This window comes from Coregonus lavaretus, assembly GCF_964263955.1.
Source record: "Coregonus lavaretus genome assembly, chromosome: 5".
NCBI lineage: Eukaryota > Metazoa > Chordata > Actinopteri > Salmoniformes > Salmonidae > Coregonus > Coregonus lavaretus.
The window spans coordinates 27855047-27871782 of NC_139992.1; the positions used below are offsets into that span (position 1 = coordinate 27855047).

Below are 16736 nucleotides of genomic sequence, written 5' to 3' on the forward strand. Positions count from 1 at the left end.
AATTACATTGATGGAAGTTACAATCTATCTGAAATATTAAAGCTGATCTACCCCCTAAAGAAAAAATATATATACAAAAAAAAATACAAAAAAAAAGAAAGGGTAGGCGAGAGCTAGACATCCCGCTGTGTCGCTTTGTGGACAACAAATCCCATTGTTAGGGCGGAGAGACATGCATCTTGTCAGTATATCCATAATCTTTGTTAAAGGTAATATGCAGAAATCGCCCCGCCATTTCCTTGTTGCTAAAATTGTAATAGTTCGCCTAATTTCAGTTTATGTGACAAAACAAGCAATGTATAGGCCTAGTGTAGAGAATCATTGTACCATCTAAACCGCTGTGAAATATATTTTCAATAACCCAAGGGGTGCATTTGTAAATTCACTCTGGCTATCTACTCCAATTTCAGAGCACTCTCGTCTGAGTGTGCCAGAGCGCAGAATAACTGAGGAATTTACCAACGCGCAACACCCATTGAGGGTGTGTTCGTAAATTAACTCAGGAGTGCCTGAGTGCTCTCAGAGTATGCTCTGGGCATTCGTAAATTCACAGCATTGCAAGATTGTCCATTCGTAAATTCATAGCGTTTCGCTCTCGGAGCGTTCAGAGCGCACACTGGAAGCTCTGGCCAAGGAGTACGGTTGATCCGAGCTCACAACAGCAGTGAAACACCCAAGCCAACTGGCTAAAGTTGGCTAGCTTGCTAGCTACTTCCAGACACAAATGAGAGAACACCTCACTCTGACCATTCTACTCGCCTTAGCAGAGTATTGGTGACTGTGACTGTGCTGCTGGCAACAATTTAATTACGTTTTTTTGCCGACGTTTACTGGCATTGGCCATATCCAACGGGTGTTAAGCGTTCGTAAATTCATCAGTTATTCTGTGCTCTGGAACACTCAGACGAAAGTGCTCTGAAATCGGAGTAGATAGACAGAGTGAATTTACGAACGCACCCAAAATATTGTATTTTCAGCTTTTTTAAGCTGGTGTACAAAAACGAAAGTAAAAGACACAAAACGATACGTAAGAAACGTAAGCATATAAATAGCTCACATAGAGCAGATCTACCTCTTCTTAGACTTGATTTCAATGAGATTGACAGATCTATAACTCACATTTCTATGGGAATCTGGTCAGTCTACCAGCAAAAAAGTTACATATTGCAGCTTTAAATATTGTATTAATCAAATGTTTTTTGTGTGTAAAAATTTTTTAATGTTAAAATATATCACATTACACATTTGGTAATGACAGAATGTATTGTAAACTTCATGCACAGTAACACTTTTGTATGACTTAAGTAAATTATTTGATCAATGGGAGTGGGGAAAAAAGGTGCTTGTGGTTGTGCATTGATATGCATTGATAAGCACACCAAAGCACACCAAAGTCGGCATTAATGATAAGTAATAAAATAAAGGTGGCACTTCTAAAAGCCTATTTCACACAATAGCCTGCTGAATTTGCAAGATCACTTTTCTTTCATTTTGACCAGTTACAAGCCGTAATGGTCTATCAGACTACCAAACGTGTACACATATGCAGTGTTCTAGAATATTGGACCGTTGGCATTCATACTTTTCGAATTCTCAGTTTAGCTCTAGCAATTTCTCCAACTGTCAACACATTCAAGTGAATAGAGGACACATACCTGGAGACGCGTGGTTGGGAATTGTGGGAGGTGCGCGTTCGGGCTGTGGTTTCAGAGCCGCGTACCTATTGTATATCACAATAAGACGACTGACTATCGTGTCTCAGCGTCTGTTGACTATTATTTACGCTTTAGCCGCAGGCTGACCAGCAACCAGCAATATCCACCGTCATAGTACGGATGAAGTTTGAGCTGGAATGTGAAGCTAACTGAAGCTGGTTATCTTTAGAAAACGTCCGTGCTATCCGGGATCCTTGAAGTAGAATTTTAAAATGGTTAGGTAAAGGTTATGGTTAAGGTTAGAGTAAGGGTAGGGGTTAAGGTTAGGGTTTAGGGGAACGTCCCAAGGAATACTAGATAGTACTGACCAGTAGTCAATTGGGCACTAGTTTGAAATCCCAACATTAACATGAATAACGTGAAGCTACAACATTACTAATATTTTCTGAGATGTGAGATAATTAACTTGTTCTCTGTAATATCATATAGCTTTGAAATCGTGACATTACACACTTTCGAGGAAAATAATAGGTGTGTTTCTAGACTCATGGTGCCTTCAGGACATTTGGGAACTCTGAAAAAAGTCAATTTATGATGTCAGTGATCTTCAGGTCGGAAAGTCATAGTTCTAGAAAGATGCCAGTGTTTCCAAATTGGAATTCGGAGTTGTATGAGGGTTTAAAACGATTTTTCCAGTCGGAGCTCGTTTCTTTCGCTAGAGAACCGAGTTGATGTGAACTAGGCGTCATAACTGACCTTTAAAATGGGATTGCGTGACGATTACTTTAGCAACCCAGTGACGTAGTATGAGAACGTGAATTCGATTGGTCGACAGGCTGCTGGGCGGACCATGACACGTTTCGCCATTAATTTACCGCTGGGATTCTTATCTCCTCCTTTTCTAATATCTCTGGTAGATTGCCTCGTATGCACACGAAGGCCCAACAAATGTGTAAACTCTGATTGGAAGAGCAAGACCGACAAAAGCCCCCACGGTAGCCAATCAACGCACACACCAAATAAGGACACTCGAATCAGATTGGTCCATTGTCTCTCTTGGGCTGCTGGCAATACTAGTCTAGTCGCATTCTACGAAAGATCTTTGAAATTGGATCACATACCCGTACATCACCACTAGCTACCTTAATTTATTCAAAGGTGAGTGAACATTAATGTTACTTCAAAAGAACAAGATTAATATCCATAGAATTCTTATTTTTGAGTCTTTTTCCTGACAGATTCAGAACACTCCATCATTCATCAAGTGCGGTGCTTGAACATCACTAGGGCTCTGTCTAAGTCCTACCTTTTCTAATGTATTACATTGTTATGCTATAGGATTCATTGAATGTGTGGTGTCATGTGGAGTGACTTGACCATCTGAAACAAGTGAGTGACATGAACAAGCATGATGAAATACCATTTAGATCAGCATAATCAGTCGCGGCAATGTAGCCTACTGTAGCCAACGCTGATAATTAGGGAGTTCTATTACGCTGGCCTGGGATGAACCAGGCAATTGCCCGTCACGGAATCGGGCGAATGCGGGGAGGGAGTAATCTGCGTCGCTGGGTTATGTTGTCAACAAGGCAGCATGGTACATCGTCCAGAAACATACATCTCTTTTCCATTAAATAAATGTTGACTCTTCAAACTAGTTTTCATTGGGAAGGCAGATAAAGCGTTTTTATGAAAAGCAATCACTTTTGCATGTGAAACACAGAATCCTACTCATCACTCCACGTGCTTAATTACGTCACTTTTTTTGTTGTTGCCGATTTCGCCATCTGCAAGAGCGGAGCACCTGGCTCACGCCGGGAGGCAGCCCGGTTCCAAAACGAATGCAATCACTAAACTCCTCCCACGTGGGTAACCCGGGCCAGATAAACAATTCCCCCCAGTGTAAAATGCGGCGATTGCGTCATCTATCCTATACGACATTTTGTAGCCTATCAAAAAGTATAATTTGACAGGCTGTTGAATGAAAGATGTATAGCCTACAACGGAGGGGGAAGAAGTGTTGCCTACAATAGAAAGGAGACATAATATCAGCTATCAATTTGATGTCAGAATTTATCTTTAGAGCTAATGTTACTTAAAGTGTTTTTTAATAGTTTAGGCCTGTGTAGTCTACTTCAGCAATAAGGCCTGAGTAGGAGTGGTATAGGGCCAATATACCATGACTAAGGGCTGTTCTTACGCACAACACAACGCAGATTGCCTGGATACAGCCCTTAGCTGTGGTATATTGGCCATATATCACAAACACCCGAGGTGCCTTATTGCTGTTATAAACTGTTTACCAACGTAATTAGAGAAGTAAAAATAAATGTTTTGTCATACCCATGGTATACGGTCTGATAAATATACAATGGCTGTTAGCCAATCAGCATTCAGGGCTCGAACCACCCAGTGTATAATCGATTTTATCTAATGCTGAATAGATGACTGACACTTGAACAGATTGACACTAAATCAATAACTAGAACCATAAATATGTATACAGTATTCAATCAGTACTAGCTAGGTAGTGTAGCCTGTAATTGCAAAACATTTTACATTTGCATGTTGAATATTGGATAGGGGGAAATTACATGCCTCAATTCCCACTGTGTAGACTGATGTAAGACCAGTGCATCCTGGTTTAGCCTTTGGATAGGAGTACTACTCCCTTTATAGGCTAAATGTAGGCAAACGTTATATATTTTTTATGATCAGATATAGCTCACGACTAAATTCCCATTTCATTGAGGCTAAATATGCACTGTGTTCAATACATATTTTCCCAGTCAGACCTAGTTTTTTTCAGAGAATCCAGTTGTCTTGAACTCACCGAAGTCATGTTGGATTGACAGCATGACCAATGTTTTCAACCTTTTCTGGCCCATGGTGTTGCGTGTGAATGTTTATCCTTTTAAGCTAGGAAAAGAGACCCTTTCAGACAGATGTTTTAAATGCTTAAACCTTAAAACCAGATCCTCAAAAAGTTATACAGCTGCACCATCGAGAGCATCCTGACTGGTTGCATCACCTCCTGGTATGGCAACTGCTCAGCTTCCGACTGCAAGGCGCTACAGAGGGTAGTGCGTACGGCCCAGTACATCACTGGGGCCAAGCTTCCTGCCATCCAGGACCTCTATACCAGGCGGTGTCAGAGGAAGGCCCTACAAATTGCCAAAGACTCCAGCCACCCTAGTCATAGACTGTTCTCTCTGCTACCGCACGGCTAGCGGTACCGGAGCGCCAAGTCTAGGTCCAAAAGGCTTCTTAACAGCTTCTACCCCCAAGCCATAAGACTGCTGAACAGCTAATCAAATGGCTACCCGGACTATTTGCATTGCCCCCCCCCCCCCCCCCCCCACACACTTTTTTTTACGCTGACACTACTCGCTGTTTATTATCTATGCATAGTCACGCCGGAGGGGATGGCTGCCGTTTTACGGGCTCCTAACCAACTGTGCTATTTTGTGTGTTTTTTCGCATTGTTTGTAACTTATTTTGTACATAATGTTACTGCTACCGTCTCTTATGACCGAAAAGAGCTTCTGGATATCAGAACAGCGATTACTCACCTCGAACTGGACAAATATTTTTTCTTTAATGAGTCCGACGCGAAGGATATACTGCTTCTTTGAGACCAGGCCAAATCCCCGTCATTCGCGTGAAGAAGAGACGGAAATACAGGGGGCAGAGATCGGGGTGCCTTGTGAGAAGTTGTCGGCGAGAGGGTAACCCGCCTCTACTATCCGTTCTATTGGCCAACGTGCAATCACTGGAAAATAAACTGGATGACATCTGCTCAAGACTATCCTACCAACGGGACATTCAAAAACTGTAATATCTTATGTTTCACCGAGTCGTGGCTGAACGACGACACAGATAATATTCAGTTGGCTGGGTTTTCCGTGCATCGGCATGACAGAACAGCTACGTCTGGTAAGACGAGGGGTGGGGGTATGTGTCTATTTTTCAATAACAGCTAGTGCGCAATGTCTAATATTAAGGAGGTCTCGAGGTATTGCTCGCCTGAGGTAGAGTACCTCATGATAAACTGTAGACCACACTTATCTACCAAGAGAGTTTTCATCTATATTTTTCGTAGCAGTCTATTTACCACCACAAACCAATGCTGGCATTAAGACCGCACTCAACGAGCTGTATAAGGCCATAAGCAAACAAGAAAATGCTCATCCAGAAGCGGCGCTCCTAGTGGCCGGGGACTTTAATGCAGGCAAACTTAAATCCGTTTTACCTCATATCCAGCATCACCAGCATGTCACATGTGCAACCAGAGGAAAATAAACATTAGACCACCTTTACTCCACATACAGAGACTCATACAAAGCTCTCCCTCGCCCTCCATTTGGCAAATCTGACCATAATTCTATCCTTCTGATTCCTGCTTACAAGTAAAAACTAAAGCAGGAAATACCAGTGACTCGCTCAATACGGAAGTGGTCAGATGACGCGGATGCTACACTACAGGACTGTTTCGCTAGCATGACTGGAATATGTTCCAGAATTCATCCAATGGCATTGAGGAGTATACCACCTCAGTCACCGGCTTCATCAATAAGTGCTTCGACAACATCCTCCCCACAGTGACCGTACATACATATCCCAACCAGAAGCCATGGATTACAGGCAACAGCCGCACCGAGCTAAAGGGTAGAGCTGCCGCTTTCAAGGAGCGGGACACTAATCCGGACGCTTTTAAGAAATCTTGCATTGCCCTCAGACGAACTATCAAACAGACAAAGCGTCAATACAGGACTAAGATTGAATCCTACTACACCGGCTCTGACGCTCATCGGATGTGGCAGGGCTACAAAGGGAAACCCAGCCGCGAGCTACCCAGTGATGCGAGCCTACCAGACGAGCTAAATGCCTTTTATGCTCGCTTCGAGGCAAGCAACGCTGAAGAATGCATGAGAGCACCAGCTGTTCCGGACGACTGTGTGATCACGCTCTCCGTAGCCGATGTGAGCAAGACCTTTAAACAGGTCAATATTCACAAGGCCGCCGGGGCCAGATGGATTACCAGGACATGTACTCAAAGCATGCGCGGACCAGCTGGCAAGTCTCTAAACTGACATTTTCTACCTCTCCCTGACCGAGTCTGTAATACCTACATGTTTCAAGCAGACCACCATAGTCCCTGTGCCCAAGAAAGCGAAGGTAACCTGCCTAAATTACCACCACCCTGTAGCACTCACATCAGTAGCCATGAAGTGCTTTGAAAGGCTGGTCATGGCTCACATCAACACCATCATCCCGGAAACCCTAGACCCACTCCAATTTGCATACCGCCCCAACAGATCCAAAGACGACGCAATCTCAATTGCACACCACACTGCCCTTTCCCACCTGGACAAAAGGAACACCTATGTGAGAATGCTGTTCATTGACTACAGCTCAGCGTTCAACACCATAATGTCCACAAAGCTCATCACTAAGCTTAGGACCCTGGGACTAAACACCTCCCTCTGCAACTGGATCCTGGACTTCCTGACGGGCCGCTCCCAGGTGGTAAGGGTAGGCAACAACACATCTGCCACGCTAATCCTCAACACGGGGGCCCCTCAGGGGTGCCTACTTAGTCCCCTCCTGTACTCCCTGTTCACCCACGACTGTGTGGCCAAGCACGACTCCAACACCATCATTACGTTTGCTGATGACACAACAGTGGTAGGCCTGATCACCGACAACGATGAGACAGCCTATAGGGAGGAGGTCAGAGACCTGGCAGTGTGGTGCCAGGACAACAACCTCTCCCTCAACGTGAGCAAGACAAAGGAGATGATCTTGGATTACAGGAAAAGGAGGGCCGAACACACCCCCTTTCACATCGACCGGGCTGTAGTGGAGCGGATCGAGAGTTTCAAGTTCCTCGTTGTCCACATCACCAACAAACTATCATGGTCCAAACACACCAAGACAATCGTAAAGAGGGCACGACAACACCTTTCCCCCTTCAGGAGACGGAAAAGATTTGGGATGGGTCCCCAGATCCTCAAAGTTCTACAGCTGCACCATCGAGAGCATCCTGACCGGTTGCATCACCGCCTGGTATGGCAACTGCTCGGCATCCGACCATAAGGCGCTACAGAGGGTAGTGCATACGGCCCAGTACATCACTGGGGCCGAGCTTCCTGCCATCCATTTTACAATATGCATAGTCACTTTACTCCTACCTACATGAACAAATTACCTCGGCTAAACTGTAGCCCCACACATTTCAAATCCTTTAATAACAATACAGAGGTTATATGCCCCCTGTAGATAACCTCTGTATTGTTATTAAAGGATTTGCAAGTAGATTGTCAACATTATTCATAAAGATGACTGCTTGTCTAGCTTGCTAGCTAAGATTTTGAAAGTATGATGTTGAAATGATCAGTCCAATCAAAGCTACGGTAGATATAACGTGAGTTGACGTCATTTTATCTGTGGCCAATGACCTTGAGCCTTCTTGAAAGGGTACTTCTAATGTAAATCTATGGCAGCATCCAAGGAGGCTTGAACTGCCTAGCTCTCCCTATAGATTCTGCAGTAACATAGTGTCCCCATGAGTGACAGAACTCTGAGCCAATGACGGCGCACCTAGAGAAGATTACCAACGCCTACGCTCTGTATTTTCGCTGGCTGCCCTTCCATCACAGAAAGCACTGAGCTAGGCTGAAACACCTGCATTTTGGAGCTGCCTTACTCAAGGAAGAGACCATGTTTCATTTTTTTGTTTGTTTGCAAACTGATATGTGACACGAATTAATGCCAAAATAACATGCAAAACAGGCCCCCAAAAATTGAGTTTAATTCTGCAGTGAATTTTTTGTATTATTGCCATTGGCAATAACAAAATGACGGGTCGCCACTGGCAATAACAAAATATAGAGTTAAGGAGCACCAGAATTTTTTTTTTTTAAGATTGGGATGTAAGCCTAAATTGGGCCTATATGAATCCTATCTACTTTCGAAGTAGAAGAAGCTCTCCCTTTTCCTTTCTTTCTGTACCACCAAATGTTTGCATACTACTGGTAGAGTTACCACAAAGATTATGATAACTTCTATCTGTGGTTACCAGGTTGTTAGCTAGCTAGTTAACTAATGCTGTAACATGACTGAACAAGTTAAGCGGCCCATGATTCGTTTTAGAACGGCCTGCAACATGCTTTATGAAAGTAAAATGCGGTCCCGCCAATACGCGATAGAAATAAAAAAAACTGTGTGCCGGTAATATGGGTCATAATATTTGAACAGTGTGGGCTAAAATAAGCTGTTTTCCCTGTAGTAATGGTGCATGACTGTCACGAATCTGCGCTAAGTGTATTCTCTATGGCACTCAAAGGCTGCAGTATAGCGACGTAATCATTAGAAAAAATATTTATCCTAGGGGCACTGGTGCTTCCAAATAAAAATTCCAGGCAGCACAGCAAAATGTTTAGCTGCGTATGCGACCAAAATGGTAGCACTATAGAGCTCTGCATCACACACATTGGAATGGGCAGTATCTGTTTCTGCAGACTGTGTGTTCTCCCACTCAGTATATGTTACAGCACATGTACACCCATCTCCCCATGTGGTCTCTCTCTCCCCACAACCCCAGCTGTTGTTGGGGGTCGTGTTGCAGGGCCAAACACCAACACCCCTGCTTTATGAGGTAGTCAAAAGAGCACACCTAGGCTATTAATAGTAGCTGTAGTAAAAGGTAGTGTGTGTGGGGTTGCTGTGTTGGTCTCTCCAACGTCAGTGGCTGTAACTTAAGTAACTAAAGCTCAGAACATTTAAAGCTTCCTGGGTGTGTTCGCTGCTGCCTCATAATGAAGTACACAGTCTTGGAAAAGGTAAACACTGTTGCTTCTTAAGCTGTTGTTGTCTGTGTTGGCTGGCATGCATCATCATCATGTGACCAGCCAATCAGTGTGTGCCGGGCACGTGTGTGTGTGTGTTCCTTTCCCTCCGCACTCATTAACAGCTGCTTTTAGAGTTGATGGATACAGACTGTGTGTGTGTTAGCCTATGGTCATTTCCATGTAAAAAGGACCCATGAACACCAACGTGAAGTTCATAGTTCAAATTGGGTGTTCAATGAAAGCTAAGAGTCTATATTTTGTGGAAATGAAGGCATAGATACATTTTTCAACCATTTTCCATAAAATGAAATTAGGCATAAGTAAAGTCTTTGATTTCTGGTCAAACAGAAAAAGTATTTAAAAGGTATTAGAAATACACCAAAACACAATAATGTTGAAGTAAATACCCCCGCCAACTAATATCAACGCGTATATATTTAGTTTTGGAGAGATTATTTGCCTTCTGAATGTTTAAGAAGCATTGCCTTGTAATTCTGTTACCAAAAACCCACATATCTTTAAGATATTTTCTAATTTCTCTCCCTCATGAGGAGGGAGGATAATGAAAGTTCACAAAAGTAACAAGTAAAGGTAGACCTAACAATTAGTTAGTTTTTTTACAGATTTTATAATTTTTTGTTTATGAATTAAGTGATTAAAACTGTATTACCGAAAAATCTGTAACGTAATTACTGCAATTGAATTGGCTACAATGGGAAATCATAGTAGTCATAAACCACAGTTGGGTCACCTGCTACCTTCTACTGGCATACTGTTATGTTCAGCTCATAACTGTTGTCTTGATCTTTCTGTCAGGTGGTCAAAGCGAGGTGTGAACAGTCTGGACAACCCCTCCCTCTCTCTCTCTGCCTCTCTCCGACTCTCTTCTTTCTCTCTCCAATGTCACCTCTCCCGGCTCTTACTTTAACCTTCCCAACCCATGAGCCCCCTCAGTTTCCATTTACTTTAACCATCATCTGCACCCACTGAGCACTGACCGACACCGGACGTCGAAAAGTAGTTTACATTTTGTCAGTCTGCCCTGGCCTTGATTTCAACGTCCACAGACATTGATTTTTGGGCCAGACCGGCCTTGATTTGGCCCAAACAACAATGTCCATGATTGGTGACCGGACCAAATCTAAACCAATCATAGACGTCTATGTTTCACAAGTTTGGACAGCACAGTACAGCACAGTAGAGTAGAGTAAAGAAAAGTAGAGTATAGTTCAGTATAGTAGGCCTACAGTACTGTACAGTAGTTCAATAACCAAAATAGATTTTTTCAAACTCAAGGTGTCATGTCATAGCTGACACCCCATTTTTTCTGCAGACATCTTTGAATCATCTTAATTCGAAACAGATATTTAACACTGGCTAGGTTTCCATCCAATTGGTGACAGATTTTCTTGCGCATATTCTAGAATCTGAATAAAAAAGTGACTTGTTTCAAGAAATTCTAAAAAATAAATAACGGAAAAGTGGTGCGTGCATATGTATTCACCCCCTTTGCTATGAAGCCCCTAAATAAGATCTGGTGCAACCAATTACCTTCAGAAGTCACATAATTAGTTAAATAAAGTCCACCTGTGTGCAATCTAAGTGTCACATGATCTGTCACATGTTCTCAGTATATATACTCCTGTTCTGAAAGGCCTACAACACCATTAAGCAAGGGGCTCCACCAAGCAAGTGGCACCATGAAGACCAAGGAGTTCTCCAAACAGGTCAGGGACTAAGTTGTGGAGAAGTACAGATCAGGGTTGGGTTATAAAAACATATCCGAAACTTTGAACATCCCACGGAGCACCATTAAATCCATTGGAAAGAATATGGCACCACAACAAACCTGCCAAGAGAGGGCCGCCCACCAAAACTCACAGACCAGGCAAGGAGGGCATTAATCAGAGAGGCAACAAAGAGACCAAAGATAATCCTGAAGGAGCTGCAAAGCTCCACAGCTGAGATTGGAGTAACTGTCCATAGGACCACTTTAAGCCGTAAACTCCCCAGAGCTGGGCTTTACGGAAGAGTGGCCAGAAAAAAGCCATTGCTTAAAGAAAAAAATAAGTGTTCGCCAAAAGGCATGTGGGAGACTCCCCAAACATATGGAAGAAGGTACTCTGGTCAGATGAGACTAAAATTGAGCTTTTTGGCCATCAAGGAAAACGCTATGTCTGGCGCAAACCCAACACCTCTCATCACCCTGAGAACACCATCCCCACAGTGAAATATGGTGGTGGCAGCATCATGCTGTGGGGATGTTTTTCATTGGCAGGGACTGGGAAACTGGTCAGAATTGAAGGAATGATGGATGGCCCTAAATACAGGGAAATACTTGAGGGAAACCTGTTTCAGTCTTCCAGAGATTTGAGACTGGGACGGAGGATCATCTTCCAGCAGGACAATGACCCTACGCATACTGCTAAAGCAACACTCAAGTGGTTTAAGGGGAAACACTTAAATGTCTTGGAATGGCCTAGTCAAAGCCCAGACCTCAATCCAATTGAGAATCTGTGGTATGACTTAAAGATTGCTGTACACCAGCGGAACCCATCCAACTTGAAGGAGCTGGAGCAGTTTTGCCTTGAAGAATGGGCAAAAATCCCAGTGGCTAGATGTGCCAAGCTTATAGAGACATACCCCAAGAGACTTGCAGCTGTAATTGCGGCAAAAGGTGGCTCTACAAAGTATTGACTTTGGGGGGGGGGTGAATAGTTATGCACGCTCAAGTTTTCTGTTTTATTTTGCATCTTCAAAGTGGTAGGCATGTTGTGTAAATCAAATGATACAAACCCCCAAAAAATCAATTTTAATTCCAGGTTGTAAGGCAACAAAATAGGAAAAATGCCAAGGGGGGTGAATACTTTCGCAAGCCACTGTACCTGGCCTGATGACTCCTTGCTGTCCCCAGTCCACCTGGCCGTGCTGCTGCTCCAGTTTCAACTCTTCTGCCTGCGGCTATGGAACCCTGACCTGTTCACCGGACGTGCTACCTTGTCCCAGACGTGCTGTTTTCAACTCTCTCTCTCTTCCGCACCTGTTAGTTCAACCTCTAAATGTCCGGCTATGAAAAGCCAAGTGACATTTACTCCTGATGTACTGACCTGTTGCAACCTCTACAATCACTGTGATTATTATTTGACCCTGCTGGTCATCTTTGAACGTTTGAACATCTTGGAGAAAAATCTGACCTTTATGGCCATGTACTGTTATAATCTCCACCCGGCACAGCCAGAAGGGGTCTGGCCACCTCTCAGAGCCTGGTTCCTCTCTAGGTTTCTTCCTAGGTTTCTGCCTTTTCTAGGGAGTTTTTCCTAGCGACCGTGCTTCTACATCTGCATTGCTTGCTGTTTGGGGTTTTAGGCTGGGTTTATGTATAGCACTTTGTGACATCTGCTGATGTAAAAAGGGCTTTATAAATACATTTGATTGATTGAGGGGACTAAGCATGCAACCCTGAGGGGCCCCCGTGTTGTTGAGGATCAGCGTGGCAGATGTGTTGTTACCTAAACAAAATATGCGCATTTTCCCACCATTGGTGTTTCCACCAAACTGACTTGTTGCAGATAAAAATCAGTGCGTGATGATATAGTGCACACAAAATGTACTTTCTTGCTTAAGTTTTCATGTACTGAATAAAAATCGAATGTTCAATGTGTTTCCATCGCATTTTCAACTCTACCGATAGTTTTGTCACAAAAACTGTTCAGTTAAATAGCAAATATGCCTACTCTTGTCTTGTTACGTGCGCTCTAGCCAACAGCTCGCAGATACAGTGCGGGTAGGCTCTGTGGGTAGGCTAGTCTACATGAAGAGATTATGGATACGAGCAAGAATGTTATGTTACCAGAATAAGACCGTCAACATGTATTGGAAAGGAGCATCAAGCTCATACCATGCACTTTCACCACCCTGTGAAGTTCATCATAATTGATTTCATCTGTAGCCTCATTTAAGTTGCATGGTTTTCTGAGTGGTAGTGGGAGGACCACACACCATGTCATCGCGTGACTTCAAGTTTACTTCAATATGATGGTTATTATATCCATATTTGCGCATAGAGGCATTTCCACCGCCATTTCGCGCATAATACATTTGACAGACACAAAAAGATCACCATGTTGAATGAACAAATTATCTGTCGGCATTTACAAAAAACATTTCCTGTTTCCATCACAGCTGCGTGATTTAAAAAATATATACAGTATGACTTTACTCACATAGAAACTATGGATGGAAACATTGATAGCGTAGTTCTGTTACGGTGGAATTCAATTGCCTCTATGTTATGCAAACGCCATGGTGACCTTGGCGAGGAGCTCGACAGAAAAAATTGGCGTAGAATAGAGTGGTTATGTTCAGCTCAGCCAGGCAGAGGAGAAGCAGCTGTGTTCTGTTTGTTAACAACTTAACCGTTCAGCAGCTTTGGTAGGCTACTTCTGTTTAAACCCTTTTAGTGCCTCCGTTGTACTCGCAGGAAAAGATGTCGGACCACTGTCCAGTGCTAATAGATATATGACTGAGTTGTTAACCGACACAATCTGAAATATTAGTCCCAGTGCAGTCAAAAATGTGATTTTCCTGTGTTTTATACCTATTTCCACACTATGAAGTTGGAATAATACTGTGAAATGGTGATAATGCCTGAAATTTCAGCCTGTTTTGGTCGGACAGAGTTTTGGCCTTCCATGGTGACATCACCATGCAGTAATTTAGTTAATAGACCAATAAGAAAGAGTCCCAAACCTCTCTGCCAGTAACAGCTAATTTTCAGTTTTCCCTTCCCCACTCAGACCACTCCCAGACAGTCCTAGGCAAAATTATTGTTTGAGAAATTGCCCTTTTGCTAAGAAGCTATTTTTTGTTTATTTTTGACAATTTTAATTCAAAACAATCACAGTAAGGTACTTAATTGTCACCCAGAACTGATTTGATATTGAGATAGACTGCTGTATTGGACCTTTTAAAACAAAGTAGAAACATTTTACTTTTTTTTGTTAACCTGTGTTAAACAAAAAAACATATAAGCTGTGTTCGCATACTTCTACTAACCACACTAACCGTACTGTTTGTGATGTAAATTGAGTATGTAGTATGCTTATTGGTCATAGTACGGATATAGTTAGTATGCCAAAAGTTCCCGGATGTCGTACTAAATTCGCCAAAATACAAAGTATACAAGAAGTGGACACTTTCCGTGCTTTCAGGGCCCATAATGCAATTCTTCCGAAAATGGGCGTGGCTTCACAACGTTTTCAGATTTGAAGAAGATGACGGAAAATATGTAGCCGAAGTCCGACAAGAGTGGATACAAATTCATTGCTTTAACTAATTATGACAAATGTTAAGAAAATGTTGAGCAATGTAATAAAGCAATTACTTTTCAAATAAGTTACGTTAAACGTTATGTTGGCTGTCAATTTGTTAGCTACGCTATCCTTACGAACCGCATGGCATATCATATCATTACAGCAGTATGTACCGGTATGTTGGCTAACGTTAGCTACCTGACGTTAGTTGGCTACTAATACATTGAACTTGCCAGGCAGTATATTAACTATATGCTATCTAACTAACTACCCAACATTTATTAACTTGATTATTCACGTCATTCTTAGCTAAGTGGTATAGTCGTGTGCGTTCTCAACACCCGTTGAATATGGCCAGTGTCCGTAAACGTCAGCAAAAAACGCGTAATTAAATTGTTGCCAGCTGCACAGTTACAGTCACCAACGCTCTGGATAACATGAAAACAACCTAACCAGCTCTGCTAGGGCGAGGTAAAATGTTCAGAGTGAGGTGTTCTCTCATTTGTGCCTGGAAGTAACTAGCAAGCTAGCCAACATTAGCCAGTTAGGTTGGGTGCTTGACTGCCGTTGTGAGGTCAGAATGCTCGGATCAACCCTACTCCTCGGCCAGAGCGTCCAGTGTGTGCTTTGAAAGCTCCGAGAGCGAAACGCTCTGAATTTACGAACGCCCAGAGCGCACTCCGGCACTCCAGATTGAATTTACGAACACACCCGAAACCATTTCTATGGTTGTTTTCTGATGTTGCTACATTACATTTACATTTGAGTTATTTAGCAGACGCTCTTATCCAGTTAGTGTATTCATCTTAAGATAGCTAGATGGGACAACCACATATCACAGTCATAGTACAGTAAGTACGTTTTTCCTCAATAAAGTAGCTATCAGCAAAGTCAGAGCTAGTAAGAGGGAAAAGAGTCAAGTGTGAGTGTTAGTTCACGAAAGGCCAAGAGACCAGAGGTGGCAGAACGGAGTACTTGGGTTGGGGTGTAGGGTTTGAGCAGAGCCTGAATGTAGGGAGGGGCAGTTCCTCTTGCTGCTCCGTAGGCAAGTACCTTGGTCTTCTAGTGGATGCGAGCTTCGACTGGAAGCCAGTGGAGTGTGTGTGGAGGAGTGGTGTGAAATGGGAGAATTTGGGAAGGTTGAACTCCAGGCGGGCTGCAGCGTTCTGGATAAGTTGCAGGGGTTGATGGCACAAGCGGGGAGCCCAGCCAACAGCGAGTTGTAGTAGTCCAGAAGGGCGATGACAAGTGCCTGCATTAAGACCTGAGCCCCTTCCTGTGTGAGGTAGGGTCGTACTCTACGGATGTTGTAGAGAATGAACCTGCAGAAGCGAGTCACTGCTTTGATGTTTACAAAGAACGACAGGGTGTTGTCCAGGGTCTTTGCACTCTGGGAGGGGGACACCGTGGGGTTGTCAACCGTGATGGAGAGGTCTTGGAGTGGGCAGGCCTTCCCTAGGAGGAAGAGCAGCTCCATTTTGTTGAGGTTGAGCTTGAGGTGGTGGGTCGACATCCAAGCTGAGATATCTGCCAGGCACGCAGAGCTGCGTGTCACACCTGGGTGTCAGAAGGGGGGAAGGAGAAATGTAGTTGAGTGTCATCCACATAGCAATGATAGGAGAGACCATGTGAGGATATGACGGAGTTGAGTGACTTGGTGTATAAAGAGAAGAGGAGAGGGCCTAGAACTGAGCCCTGGGGACAACAGGAGTAAGAGTATGTGGTGCAGACACATCCTCTCCACACCACCTGGTAGGAGACACCTGCCAGGTAGGATACAATCCAAGAGTGTGCAGAGCCTGAGGCATCCAGCCCTGATAGGGTGGAGTGGAGGATCTGATGGTTCACGGTGTCAAAGGCAGTGGATAGATCTAGGAGGATGAGAACAGAGGAGAGATGGTCAGCTTTGGCAGTGC

The 16736-nt window shown here is 43.5% G+C and overlaps 1 protein-coding gene across 1 annotated transcript in view; it reads left to right on the forward strand.

Moving 5' to 3' along the window:
* Positions 1-2728: 2728 nt before the first annotated feature.
* The window catches only part of LOC311129645 (cystathionine beta-synthase-like), a 31563-nt gene continuing 17555 nt past the window's right edge, over positions 2729-16736 (forward strand). The window contains exon 1 of the mRNA XM_084162004.1: positions 2729-2813. The gene's annotated coding sequence lies outside the window, so the exon portion shown is untranslated. The remainder of the gene's footprint in view (positions 2814-16736) is intronic.